The sequence below is a fragment of the Passer montanus genome, unplaced genomic scaffold (genome assembly GCF_014805655.1).
Source record: "Passer montanus isolate IOZ18808 unplaced genomic scaffold, ASM1480565v1 scaffold59, whole genome shotgun sequence".
NCBI lineage: Eukaryota > Metazoa > Chordata > Aves > Passeriformes > Passeridae > Passer > Passer montanus.
Window position 1 is genome coordinate 3,258,008 of NW_024370926.1, and position 9,925 is coordinate 3,267,932.

At 46.8% G+C, this 9,925-nt stretch overlaps 1 protein-coding gene across 11 annotated transcripts in view; it reads right to left on the reverse strand.

Moving 5' to 3' along the window:
• ADCYAP1R1 (ADCYAP receptor type I) overlaps positions 1–6,947 on the reverse strand; it is a 146,155-nt gene extending 139,208 nt beyond the window's left edge. For 9 of the 11 annotated variants that reach the window (XM_039726627.1, XM_039726626.1, XM_039726624.1 and 6 more), the window contains exon 1: positions 6,382–6,915. The gene's annotated coding sequence lies outside the window, so the exon portion shown is untranslated. Of the gene's footprint in view, positions 1–5,733; positions 5,976–6,381 lie in introns of those variants that run through there. The other 2 variants (XM_039726617.1, XM_039726618.1) reach the window with 2 other exon arrangements.
• Between the last annotated feature and the right edge of the window lie 2,978 nt (positions 6,948–9,925).

The window sequence follows — 9,925 nt, forward strand, 5'->3', positions numbered from 1 at the left end:
TGGATGAAGCACAGAAACAACTTCCACATGGCTAATATTGCCTTTCCTCTCTGCTCCCTCCCTGCAGCCACCAAGAACTATTCTCTAATGAAGTTTGTTCCAGCTGTTCGCCCACTGTACGTAATCATCTCGGCTCACAAACCCATTCAGCAGCACAAAAACCCCATCCAGGCTGTCAAAAGCCACGAAACCCCAATGAATGAGCGTGGCTTGTGCCATCCAAGGCTGCAGTGACAGCTGTGACACATTCCCAGCCTTAGTCATGAGGAGCTCAAGCATCTGCGGTATTTCGGATGCTCTCTCATCTCCTCTGCATTTTAAGCTAGAGCACAAAACTCCTGGAAAGAATCCAAAGATCCAGCTCTCTAAAACACAGGAAATGAGTAACTTCACTAACTTTAACTTGTGCTGGCTTCTTTCTAGAATTTGTTTCTAGGCCAAGAGAAAGTTCTGTTGTGTGTCCAAAATCTTAGATGCAAATTAAGCCCAAGCTCATATTTGGCTTTTGGTACTAATTGCATCAACTTAAGAATGCAGTTGCATGTAAAATGTCATTAATACAAATATTTTGTTTTAGAAGGAAATGTTTTTTACTTTTGACCATGACTGTCATTTTATGTTTTTGATAGAAATAAAAAGCACCTTCTCTAAACCTACTTCAAAACAGTGACAGTAAGAGCAGAAACAGAAATGTTGTGATTTAATAAAGTCTTCCCATTCCAGGAAAAGGAATTCAGAGTTAAAGATATCTTAGCTATTTTAAACTCCCTTTCCAAATATATATAATTTATTTCTGCTGTGGAGAAATGTACCCCTTACTGCTACAACTTTACCTCCAGTCTATGCATCAATGTGTTCTGCGAGGTTCATGTTTTTATTTTCTGCATTATTTCATTTTCAGTAAATAATTTTAAAGGCAACAGTGAAGGAGGAAGATGTTAGTTAAATCTATTTATCAGTGGACTTTGTTGGCTTAGGACAGAGGGTGAAAGCATTAGAATAAAAAAGCAGTGAGCTATTGATACATGGCAAAAAGATGCCTTTTAGGTCACCTAGTTCTGAGCACAAGGGCTCCAAGCTGGTCAAAATGTATTTCACAAGGTGCCAACCCCGAGCTAATGAGGTCTGGTCAGCATTCATCTCCAGCTCTGTGCAACTTCCAGTGCAGCCATTCCCACCCAGGGTAGAGCAGATGAATCTGGAGCTTTCACATCTCCTGCCTGGCTCAGGGAACAGGCAGAGCCAGCTTGTGTGTGCCTGCAGAAAATCATGTCACTGTCCTAGATGTGTCCCTGTGCTGGTGTAACCACAAAATCACATCCCAGCTTCAGCTGGCAAATCCCTCTGAGTAACTGGACAAAGGAAGAAAGTGTTGATACACCAAGGAAGCCTATCAGATTCTCAAAAATCAATGAATAATTTTTAAAAAACCACCAAAACTAGGTAGGATATTGTTTGGGACATGTGGCATGAATTCTCCAGCAGCTGTGTCTGCTCTTCATGGAATAAAGGGAAGATGTGGGTGAGGAAGATGTGGAGTCCACCACAGCAGTCTTGGGCTTTCCGTAAAACTTGGGCTTTCCATAAAACTTGCCAGCGATCAAAATTTGTGAGCTAGCAAAACATCACCAGCCTTCCCCTTCAAAGAAAGATGGGAAAAAAGGCATTTCACTCCTGGGGATGCCTCTGAGATACCACGGAAGGCTCCATCAGGCTGAGTGTGGATGTGTGTCTGAGTCAGCTGCTGCAGGAACCTCCACGGGCTGATTCACCTGCCCCCTCCAGGATGGCATGAACCACTCTGCTCATCCCTCACACAGAGAATTAGGGTGATTGTCTTGGATGTGAACATTTAGTTTTCAGATGCTTTCAGAGAGTAGATGAGCATCATCCAGGCAGCCAAACACTTCCGAGTGAGAAAGCCTTCCTTGCACATTAAATGAGCAATAGTTTTGCCGGGGGATCCTTTGGGGACAAGTTTCTTCTTGAGAATGAGGGAATTTATATATCCTCCACCCCTGAGAGATGGACCTAATGATGCATCTGCTTAATTCAGTCACATTTCCATTCAACACATTTTTTTTTCCCTTAAGAATCCTCACAGAGTCAGACTGGACAATGCACTGTCCCTTGCAGTGAGAGAAAGTAGCAAAATTTGCCTGATTCTGAGCCACAAATGAATAAAAATAAAAAATCCAGGCTATTAACCCGCCACACAGATTAAAACATCTTTTCCTGCCCTAACCCTCAGATACATTTAGCAAAGCAACAAATCATAGATAACAGGGCATAATTATCCTTCCATTTGCAGCTCCTGAGCAATCCTGACCCAAGCATCTCTAATGCAAAAGCCACTGTGACTGAGGCACATTTCTTGTGAAATGCCTCAAACTGAATGGACAAACCTGAAAACAGACCTGGCAGATGTTTAATGTATGTTCAGTAAGGAGCTCTTAGACATCAGTACTCCCAATGTGTTACAAAATAAATTATTATTATTATTGCTGTTGCCATAATTATTATTAAGAAGAATTTGACCATATACATACTCATCCCCTTTTCTCTCAGTTTTAGAGTGAATTATGAATTACATTAACAAAAACTAGAATTATTGAGTTATTTGTTGGGTATTTTGGTGCTAGTTTTAGTTTGGGTTTTTTTAACAGTAACATTAAGCAGAGGTTTTTCCATCTTTAAAAACTTTAAAAAAAACCCCAAAACTATGGCAGTCAGATCAATGTAGTTTCAGATTGTAGCTCTCTATCAAGGAGTAAGATATGACACCTGAATGAGCAGGGATGAGACAGTCAGGGTGTCTCCAGGGCAGATAAACTGAAGGATCTGTATTTAACAGAGCAGCAAACAAGAGTCCCTGCAGCTGCGTATTTCTGTGTATTTTCCCTTCTGAGGAAATATTTCTCAGCACAACAGCCACTCTGGCTTTAAATCCTCTGTGTGGTGATGCTCCCACCTTTTCTTTAGGATATGGAATGGTTTCGCTTGTCCTAAGAAGTTCAGCCCTGAAATTATTAATCTGGCTACTCTGGAGATGAGCTTGCAGGGGAACACAATCACTGAGCTGCAGTGAGTTACATAAACAAGGCTCGAACAACCCAGCGAGTTTTATACTCATTCCTACTTTGCCTTGTGCAGCTAAAAGTGAAAGCCTAAGGAGACCCATAATAAATTGAGAGAGCAAAAGGTGGTCAGAGGATAAAACACCAGCAAAGCAATGGGGTGAGGGGTGGACATTCTGCCATGAAGCTTCTGAAAAAAAGAAAAAAAATCCCCCTTTTTTCCCCATATATTTGTGCCCACTCAATTACAATCCAAACAGCGTTTCAGCAGCCACAACAGACACAGGAATTCTAGAACTTGTTAGTGCTGTGGAAAACTACCAAACACCTTTCTGTATGCAAAGCATTCCCTAAGAACAGAACAAGTTCAGCACCAAGGGAACTGGGAAAGTCTCCTCAGGGATACTCTGAGCAGCCTCTTTCAGCGGTGCCACAGCTCACCCTGACCAGACACTGTCAGCAAAGATGACTTTCAAGTTGTGGATAGCAAAAAAAGAGAGATTTCCTCACTGCTGCATTTATATCCCTTTCAGCAGAGCTGTTCCACTTCTGTCCTGATGTGGAAAATTCACTCCAAAATCCTGTTGACTGCAGTGTGTGCCGAAGCACAGATGGTATGGGATTGGCTGGATGTGACAGGAGCAGAGGAAATGGAAACAAGCAGACACAAGCCAACAAAAAAATTCCCCTGCTTGACTTAAAGACTGCGGCTGCACTCTCTGGGCCAAGGAAAGGGGTGAAATAAAATTGAGCATCTCCACTGACTTCCACATCCTCAGATCAGTTTTTCTCTCCTGGGAGCAGTGGCAAATAAGCAATTTCTCTGTTAAATCAGGTCTAACTGATATTTCTGCAGGTTTCTCCACCAGGCATGAGCTGCAGCATGATTCTGCCCTGAGTTCACTTTTTTTCTCAGTGCTTCTTAACTCAGATACTCTGCTTTCATTAAAAGATAATCTGAGCTAATTTAGGAATTAGACTGTTTGTACTAAGTGTGCTCAGAAGGCAGGAAAGGCAAACAAAATCTGCTACATTGGAATGAATCAGCTCAGGGACACGGGGCTCAACTTAGCAAAGGCACAGGCACATATGGAACTCAACCCCAGGAAAAAAATATCTCCAGGATGCTGTCTCAGTCAGCCAAAGGAGGAGAGATGTGATGAACAAAGGTCTGAATGTGCTCAGCAGTGCAGCCCACAAGCTCAGAAATCTCAGTTTCTCTCTCCCTGGTAGCATCCTACAACAGAGCTCCTGCCTCCCTGTTTGTGAGCCTCACCAACACCAGCAGCAGGTCTGGGCAGCACCGTGCCAGCAGCAGAATTCCTAAACCCACAGCGAGGAAAGAGCCCCAGCAGCAGAATTCCTAAACCCACTGTGAGGAAAGAGCCCCAGCAGCAGAATTCCTAAACCCACAGTGAGGAAAGAGCCCCAGCAGCAGAATTCCTAAACCCACAGCGAGGAAAGAGCCCCAGCAGCAGAATTCCTAAACCCACAGTGAGGAAGAAGGAGCCCTCTGGTTTTCCTGCAGGGACCCCCATGGATGATGGAAAAGCTAAAGCCGAGGAGCGAGCACAAAGCCTGTTTAAAGAGAAATAAGTGTATTTATCCCACAAAAAGCCCCCTCCTCGTGACCTTGGAGGCTGTGGTTATCCTCCCAGCCATTCACACGCCTTTGGTTGGAGAGAACAAAACAGCGGAAATCATGAGATAAATGCCCTGGACAAAATAAGATCAATTGGAGCTGTCCTGAATGACAGCAAAGCAGCAACCCTGGCCCAGAGCACATGGAAACAGGTGGGAATAAAACAGGAAGACCACAACCCACACACAAGCAAACACATCAACTCTAATCCAACTCCCCTTATTGCCCTGACCAGCATTCCTTAATTATTCACCAAATTCCAATGTTGCCTTACCCAACCTACAGGACAGCTTCTTCCAAGCCAGCTCCAGGGTGTTTGGCATTAGCCAAAGAGAGATGCTTGTATAACACGTTCTTTCTCTGCAGCTACACCAGGAGCACTTTCACGAGTTTGCCTCCCTGCTATCATAAACCTCCAGTAATCAAACATTCCCTTGGATTAGCCATGGAAGCATTTCCCTGCTGTACCTGACCAGTGCTGCATAGGCTGGGCAGAGGAGTGAGGAGGCTGTGTACCCAAATAACAGCAAGTGCAAACCCATTTGTTGTTTTTTTGACTCCAGCAGATGAAATTAAAAAATCCAATATGCTGCTTCAGTTACATATTGCTGTACCAGTCCACCACTCGCACTGTAATTAACATGCACCAGACGGATGGTAATTGATAATTCCCTGAGAAAGAATCACATCACTTTGCTGCCTTATTCACTTTAGTTAAGATTTTCTCCTTATTACAGCTACCTCCAGTGCTACTCCAATACATCCTTCAAGCTAAAGGCCAGATTCTGTTTACCTGCAGATCAGACGCAGAAGAAATCCACTGACTTCCAGGGAGTTCTTCCAGATCTGCTGCTGTGTAAGTGGGATGATCATGTAACCATAAACACCAGCGTGCCACTAATCAAATCTCCCTTTTTTTTCCCCCCCATGCATTTTCCAGTTCTGCACAGCAAGCTGCATTATCACATTCTCGTTCCCTCCCTGGCTGCAAACTCCTCAGATTCCAACACATACCTGAACGCTTCACATCCTAAATTCAGAGCACAGCGGGAAAGAGCCTGTCCTGCGTGCCATCCCCCTGACTGAAGATGTGCTGGGCATGCAGATGGTATTATTAGAGCCAGCTGTTCAAACACTGATAAGAAGTGCCCAGAGCACACGAGCAGAGGTCAAAGGCACACGAACCGCAGTTTCTCCCTGCTACCCCACAGCGAAAACAAGCAAGTCCCGCTGCGCTGCTCGGAGGGTGAATCAGAGTTTCTGCGGCAGGTGAGGATGCAGAGCTGCATCGGGAGCCGTGGGCTCGGAAACGCCGGCAGCAGCGGCGGGGCTGTTAGCAATCAGGTTTTATTTACCAGCCATATTGTGTTAAAACCAGACGTGATTGCCATACCGAGCGCCTCGACCTGTCACCGCCAGCGAAAGGGAGATTGATTTGTTTGCAGAGAACCAAATCCGTCTGGAGGACGCATCCTCCGAGCCTGCCGAAGGCAGGGAGCCCGCATGCAATTCCCCCCCGAAGAAGCGTGCCCAGGACGCGGAGGGACGAGCCGCTAAACCAGCGATCAATGTCACTCGCAGCCGGCTGCGGCTGTGCCATCCCCGGGCTCGGGGCACGGGGCAGCCCCGGGAGGAGCCGGGGGAGGCCGGGGAAGGACTCACCATTGCAGCAGGGCTCCGTCCCGGCGCTGGCGGTGCCGCATGCCCGCGGGCGGGCTCCGTGGCCGCGGGGAGCGGGCCGGCCCCGCTGCCCGCGCTGGCTCCGAGCGCCCGCGCTGCCCCCGGCCGCGGGAGGGGTCGGCGCCTCCGAAGGGAATCCAAATTCCTCCTCCCTCGCCTGCCGGTCATGTCCAGGCTGCCTTTGCTCAGGGGATAGGCCAGCTCCTGGCCGTGAAGGAATTTGCCATCGCTAAATCAGAAACAAAAAAGCCAAAAAAAAAACCAAAAAACCCTAACAAACCCAAACAACAAAATAAAAGCAAGAAGAGAGGTGGGATATTTTAAAACTTTTTCCCCCCTCTCTATTTTTTGTTTTCTTTTTTTTTTAAAGGGGTGTCGGTGCTCGGGGCGGGGCGGGGGATGAGAGGGGTGCTCGGGCTGGCTGAGATGCTGTGCCGGGCTGAGATGCTCTCCTGTGCCTGTGTGTGACTCTCATACCCAGACAATGCTCTGCAAAGCGAGCTGGTCCTGCGGAGAAATGCAAACACCTCCTCCCTCGAGTGCCTGAGCAAAGGGAAAGCGATATGGAACCAATAGCTTCTCCTTGGCTGCTCTCATTAATATGGAGGAGAAAAAGAAACCAATGAGGAGGAGCGGGAGGAGGGATTTATTCAAATCAAATTTCCCGAATCGAACACCCTTTCTCCCTTTTTTTCTTTCCTTTTCCCACGTACCCCAAATCTGCCTTCTCCCTGTCGCCTTAGCCCCGTTTCTGCTGTCCCAGAAATTTTTATTTCTTATTTCATTACTGTGACAGGGTCAGCAGCACACGGCGGTGGGAGGGAGGATGGCATCGCTGCTGGGAGGGAGAGGGGGCTGTGCGAGGGAGGATGAAAGGAGCCAATTTCTCCCGGACCTGCAGAGTGGATTGCAAAGAGAAGCGATAAAGTAGCTGGAGTTGTCAGGGAGGGGAACTGAGTGGGAGCAGAGCAGGAATTTCAGCTGGAAGCACCATTTTGCTGATGGTGTGTGCAGATGGGCTGGTGGGCTGTGCCTGGGCTGAGCCCTCTGAGCTTGGAGAGAGGATTCTTTCGTCTCCCACAGGAGATACATACCTAGAGAGGGAAATGACAGCACAGAACAGCAGCACCTGCACTGTCCTGCAGTGCCACAGAGCCACGGGAGCCCTGGAACAGCCGTGCAGGAGTGGCACCTATTGCTGGAAAATTACTGGAGGGGAGCTGTAGGGAGGGATGGAGAGAGGGGAAGGGGTGTCCAGCCTCAAGCTGAGTCAAGAGAAATACAGGTTGGATATTAGGAAAAGTTTTTCACAGAAAGCATGATAAAATTCTGGAATGGCTGCCCGGGGAGGTGGTGCAGTCCCCATCCCTGGGTGTGTTTAACAAAGCCTGCATGTGGCACTGGGTGCCAGGGTTGAGTTGAGGTGTTGGGGCTGGATTGGACTCCATGGTCTTGAAGATGTCTCTTCCAACCTGGTCATTCTGGGAATTCTGTGGTTCCGTGTCCAGTACCTGCAGAACAGCAGGGTGGCTCCTGTCCCCTGCACAAGAGCATCCAAACACTGCTCTGTGCTGCATAGTGCTGGAGAGGAGGCTCTCTAGACCTGGAAAATGACCACTAAAGGAGCCTGAGCAGCCACAGCAGGCCCAGAGGAGTCCTCTGCTAGGATATCCCATGGAGACACTTGGCCCCATGCTGATTTTCTGCCCTCAGGCCCCACAGATCCATGTCGAGAATCTGAGGCACTGAATGCCCACATCCTTACCCAAATCCTGTGAGATGTGCTGGAAGAGCAGCTGCCTGCTAATGAGGTTCTTCTAATTACCCTGAAATTCCATGACACCTGTATTCCTAGGCTTTTCCAGTGTGGAAGCCCTTTCCTCTGCTTGTCTTTCCATAGGATCACAGAATCACTGGAGTTGAAAAGACCTCAAGATCATTGATGCCAACCTCTGACCAAACACTCCCTTGTCAACCAAACATCACTGAGTGCCACATCAGTCATTCCTTGGACACCTCCAGGGAAGGAGAGTCCTTCCCTCCTCTGGGCAGCCCATTCCAGTGCTTGACCATCCTTTCAGTGAAAAAATTCTTTCTGATGTCTAACCTGAACCTGCCCTGGCACAGCTTGAGGCCTTTTCCTCCTGTCCAGGGGCTGGTTGCCAAGGAGAAGGGATCAATCTCCACCTGGCTACAACCTTCTTTCAGCGAGTTTTTGAGACTGATAAGGTTTCTCCTGAGCCTCCTTTTCTCCAGGTTTTTACCCCTTCCCCTTCACTTTCTGCATCTCCCATCCTCTATTTCCCATAGCATGTAAATTAATTTCAAATCCTCCTTGCCTTCACCCTTGTGAGAAATGGATTTGTAAAGAGTTTTTAAAACTTGACAGAAAGTTCACACAGTGTTGTACATCTGTATGTAAACGCTGAGATAAGGTGTTGACTTAGGAAGACTATGGAATAGAGATGACATTTTTGAGAGAGAGATTGAACTAGAAATAAGTTTCAACAAGTTTCAAAATATGACTTTGTAAAAAGACCAGATATTTTAGAGAATTAGAGCTGTGAAAGATGCATTGTAGAAGGGCTGCATGGGGAAAAATATAAATAATAGGTGTTTAGAAGTAATAGCAGCATCGTGTAGCAAAAGCTAAGAGGCTGAAAAACATTTATAAGGTATTGTAACCAAGAAATAAGTCAACTAATGATAGAATGGCATTGAGTTTTACATCTCTTGTGTCTCACTATTCATTGAGAGTGAAAATAGAATAAAATCTTTAAAACACCTCTCAGTTACTCCATCTCTGTAAAAGTTAAGAAAATCAACACTCTACTTACTTTAAACAAAGGAGAGGAAAAAAAAGGCAATTTTGTCATAAAATCAACTAAATCCATGACCTGTCCAGCATGAAAAGCCCTGTCCCAGTTGCTGTACTGTCCCTGTGGCTCTTTGCCCATGTGGGGCACAGCCCCACGGCAGATCAGCAGCCCAGCCAGCCCTGCTGCAGTGCCTTGGCACAGCCACAGCCCCATGGCTGCACAGATGCCTCCTCTGGAGAAAACCTTGTACAGACACGCTGTGAATGCACTCAGCTCTGGTTTTGTTCCAGCACCATGGAACAGGCTAAAGAATCAACTAGAACTAACAAAGCTTTTCTTTGTAGATTTTCCTGTAGGTCTGCTGTCTTCTCTTGTCACATCTCCCAAAGAAAATAAATTAAAGATTAGAATAATAGAATTATTTATGCTGGAAGAGACCATAGAAATCATCCTGTTGTGCCCTCCTGCCATGGGCAGGGACACCTTCCACTATCCCAGGTTGCTCCAAGCCCCATCCAGCCTGGCCTTGGACACTTCCAGGTATCCAGGGGCAGCCACAGCTTCTCTGGGAAACCTGTGCCAGGCCCTCATCACCCCCATAGTAAAAAATTTCTTCCCAATATCCCCTCTAACCCTGTCCTCTTTCAGTTTGAAGCCATTCCCTTTGTCCTGTCACTCCAGTTGTTTCAAAGTCCCTCTCCAGCTCT